The sequence below is a fragment of the Meriones unguiculatus genome, chromosome 18, assembly GCF_030254825.1.
Source record: "Meriones unguiculatus strain TT.TT164.6M chromosome 18, Bangor_MerUng_6.1, whole genome shotgun sequence".
In the NCBI taxonomy this organism is placed as follows: Eukaryota; Metazoa; Chordata; class Mammalia; order Rodentia; family Muridae; genus Meriones; species Meriones unguiculatus.
In genome coordinates this window covers 41,781,650-41,786,038 of record NC_083365.1, presented here as the reverse complement: position 1 = coordinate 41,786,038, position 4,389 = coordinate 41,781,650, and positions in this window count along the sequence as shown.

Here is a 4,389-nt window from a genome sequence, read left to right as displayed (position 1 = left end):
ACCCCAGCGTGCCACGTGGGCAATGCAGATAGGTCCACATACATGGAAGCAAGCCAGATCCTCAGCCTTAGCCAAATGTGGAATTGTTCCTGACAGAGAGCACTCACCCTCGGGAAGGTGGAAGGCGAAAACCAGCTCCATCTTTAAGGCACAGCATTCCACAGCTCTCTACAGTTCCCCCTTTTTGTTTTAGACGCATAAGGGAAGAGTAGAGGTCTGATATCTGATATTAGAAATAAATTGGGACTTTGTACTGATGTTCAGCCATTGAAGCAGGACAGTCTCCCCAAGCATGGTTGGCTACCATAAAAAGCTAAAATGTTACGCTCAGGAAGCGAGGCTAAGCACTGCACTCAGGGTCAGCCACTTTGGACCCAGAGAAGAGCATGTCTGATTGCATGTGGGTTGATGCCCCAGGTCCCGCCTCTGAGAAAAAGATATCGGTCAGGTCTTATTTATTTTAATTTTAATTTTAATTTTAATTATGTGTAGGTGAATTTGTGTGGGGACACATAGATGAATATTTGTATTTGTGAGTATTTGCGAGTGTAGAGTGTGTAAATATATTGAAACACAATTGAGGACATGTTGGAAATTTCTTTAAGACATGTGTTTTATATTTCCATTACAAGAAAACTGTTTTTTAATATGAATTATAATGGACAGTTCAGTACTGCTCATCCCGGCCTTAAAATGATTTTTAGCTATGTATGCAATTAAGTATTATTTATTTTAGCCATGTAATTAGCTATAAGGTTTAATTTTTATTATAACCATATATAAAAGAATAAAGGAAGTCATCCTATGTGTGCATGTGTATGTTCGTTTATGTGCAAGTACATGTAAAATGTATATGTATATGCTTACATGTGCATATAGAGACCAGAGGACAGGCTCAGATGCTGACTTTCATGTTCTCTCCACCTTTTGTTCTGTTTCTTTTTTTTTTTCCTTTTCCTTGCTTTGTTTTGTTTTGAAACATAGGTTCTTAGTGGACTGGAACTGGCCAGCAATGGGAAGGGATGAATGGTCACTGCCTCCCCACTCTAGGATGCTCCAAGAAGCCTTGTAAACATGTATAATGGAGAACAACCCCAGGTGCTTTTAGATTATTTTTCTACTTCTAAATAAAAAAAGCACACCCTTCACAATAGCCACAAAAGTCATAAGGTACCTCAGAGTAACCCTAACCAAGGAAGTCAAAGACTTATATGAAAAAAAATTTCAAATCTCTGAAGAAAGAATTAGAAGAAGATATGAGAAGATGGAAAGATCTCCCATGCTCATGGCTTGGCAAGATTAACATAGTAAAAATGGCCATCTTACCAAAAGCAATCTACAGATTCATTGCAATGCCCATCAAATTACCAACACAATTCTTTACAGACCTGGAAAGAAAAATTCTCAACTTCATATGGAATAACAAGAAACCCAGAATTGCTAAAACAATCCTCTACAATAAAAGATCTTGAGGTATCTCCATCCCTGATCTTAAGTTGTACTATAGAGCAACAGTTTTAAAAACTGCATTGTACTGGCATAGAAACAGAATGGTGGATCAATGGAACCGAACAGAGGACTCAGAAATAAACCCACACACTTATGGACACCTGATCTTTGACAAAGATGCCAAAACCATACAATGGAAAAAAGAAAGCCTCTTCAACAAATGGTGCTGGTCCAACTGGATGTCTACATGTAGAAAAATGAAAATAGATCCATACTTATCACCCTGCACAAAACTGAAGTCCAAGTGAATCAAAGACCTCAACATAAAACCAGACACATTAAATCGGCTTGAAAAAAAAGTGGGAAATACCCTAGAACTCATTGGTACAGGAGAAAACTTCCTGAACAGAACACCAATAGCACAGGCTCTAAGAGTAACAATCCATAAATGGGACTTCATGAAACTGAAAAGCTTCTGCAAAGCAAAGGACACCGTCATCAAAACAAAGCAACCACCTACAGATTGGGAAAAAATCTTCACCAACCCTTTATCTGACAGAGGACTCATATCCAGTATATATAAAGAACTAAAGAAGCTGAAAAGCAGTAAACCAAGTAATCCACTTAAAAAAAAGGGAACAGAGCTAAACAGAGAATTCTCTGTAGAGGAATACCGAATGGCAGAGAAGCACTTAAAGAAATGCTCAACCTCACTAGCCATTAGGGAAATGCAAATGAAAACAACCCTGAGATTTCACCTTACACCCATGAGAATGGCCAAGATAAAAAACTTAAGTGACAACACATGCTGGAGAGGTTGTGGAGAAAGGGGAACCCTTCTCCGCTGCTGGTGGGAATGTAAACTTGTACAACCACTCTGGAAATCAATCTGGCGCTTTCTCAGACAACTGGGAATAGTGCTTCCTCAAGATCCAGCCATACCACTCCTGGGCATATATCCAAAAGAGGCTCAAATACACAAAAAGGACATTTGCTCAACCATGTTTGTAGCAGCTTTATTTGTAATAGCCAGAAGCTGGAAACAACCCAGATGCCCCTCAACTGAAGTATGGATGCAGAAATTGTGGCACATCTACACAATGGAATATTACTCAGCAATGAAAAATAAGGAAATCATGAAATTTGCAGGTAAATGGTGGGATCTGGAAAAGATCATCCTGAGTGAGTTGTCCCAGAAGCAAAAAGACACACATGGTATATACTCACTCATATAGAGATACAACATAGGACAAACCCACTAAAACCTGTACATCTAAAGAAACTAAGCAAGAGAGAGGACCCTAACTAAAATGTCCAATCCCCATCCGGAAAGGCAAAGAGGATGGACATCAGAAGAAGAAGAAAACAGGAAACAACCTAGGAACCTACCACAGAGGGCCTCTGAAAGCCTCTGCCCTACAGACTATCAAACCAGATGCTGAGCCTGATGGGCAACTGTTGGGCAGAGTGAATGGAATTTTAGGTAAGAACTGGGAAATAATAAGAGCTGGAGAGGACAGGGTCTCCACAAGGAGAGCAACAGAACAAGAAAATTTGAACACAGGGAACTTCCCAGAGACTCATACTCCAACCAAGGACTATTCATAGAGATAACCCAGAACCCCTGCACAGATGTAGCCAAAGGGCAGTTCAGAGTCCAATTGGGTTACATAGTAATGTGAAGAGGGACTGCCTCTGACATAATCTGATTGGCCTGCTCTTTGATCACCTCCCCCTGGGGGGGAGCAGCCTTACCATGCCATAGTAGAGGACAATGCAGCCACTTTTGATGTGAACTGATAGACTAAGATCAGAAAGGAGAGGAGAACCTCCCCTATCAGTGGACTTGGGGAGTGGCATGCATGCAGAGGGAGGAGGGAGGGTGGGATCGGGAGGGGAGGAGGGAGGGACTTATGGGGGGATGCAGAATGAATAAAGTATAATTGATGAAAAATATAAAAAAAAAAACATTAAAAAAAAAGAAGAAGTGGGATATAGCAAGAGCTGGAGAGGACAGGGTCTCCACAAGGAGAGCAACAGAACAAGAAAATTGGAACACAGGGAACTTCCCAGAGACTCATATTCCAACCAAGGACTATTCATGGAGATAACCTAGAACCCCTGCACAGATGTAGCCCATGGCAGGTCAGTATCCAAGTGGGTTACCTAGTAATGGGAAGAGGGACTGCCTTTGACATAATCTGATTGGCCTGCTCTTTGATCACCTCCCACTGAGGGGGGAGCAGCCCTACCAGGCCACAGAAGAGGACAATGCAGCCACTTTTGAGGAGAACTGATAGACTAAGTTCAGAAAGGAGAGGAGAACCTCCCCTATCAATGGACTTGGGGAGGGGCATGCATGCAGAAATGGGAGGGAGGGTGGGATCAGGAGGCAAGGAGGGAGAGGCTTATGGGGGGATACAAATTTAATAAAGTGTAATTAATAAAAAAATTTAAAAGAAAGCTTAAATCAAGTTTCTTCAAAATCAGTTTTCTTAATTTCTAATCAAAGGTAGCATATTTAAATGCATATCTTATAGAGTTACATGTAAACCCAAGTCAGGGGCCTTCCATATTGAATGAGTACTTGTACCTGAAAATTAATTTTATTCATACTAGAAGAATAAAAGAATGACTAATTCTGACTTATTATAAATTTCAAGATTCAAAAAATAACTTTCCTGACAGTATAAAGCCTCAAAAATGACAGTTCAGAACATTTTTGTCTTTATAAATGAAAAATTTTAAATTAGTGATATGTATCAAATGTTTCCAAAATAATTTTAGATATTGTCTGCATTTGACTGTTTGATGTCCTTTTGACATTCATATTCATAACTGGGACTACCCACTAGCATGGAAAGTTCAACTTTTGAAAAAGTTTATAGGTGAAGAAAGTTATTTAAAATATTAATAGTTTTTTGACAATCTTCCTACTTC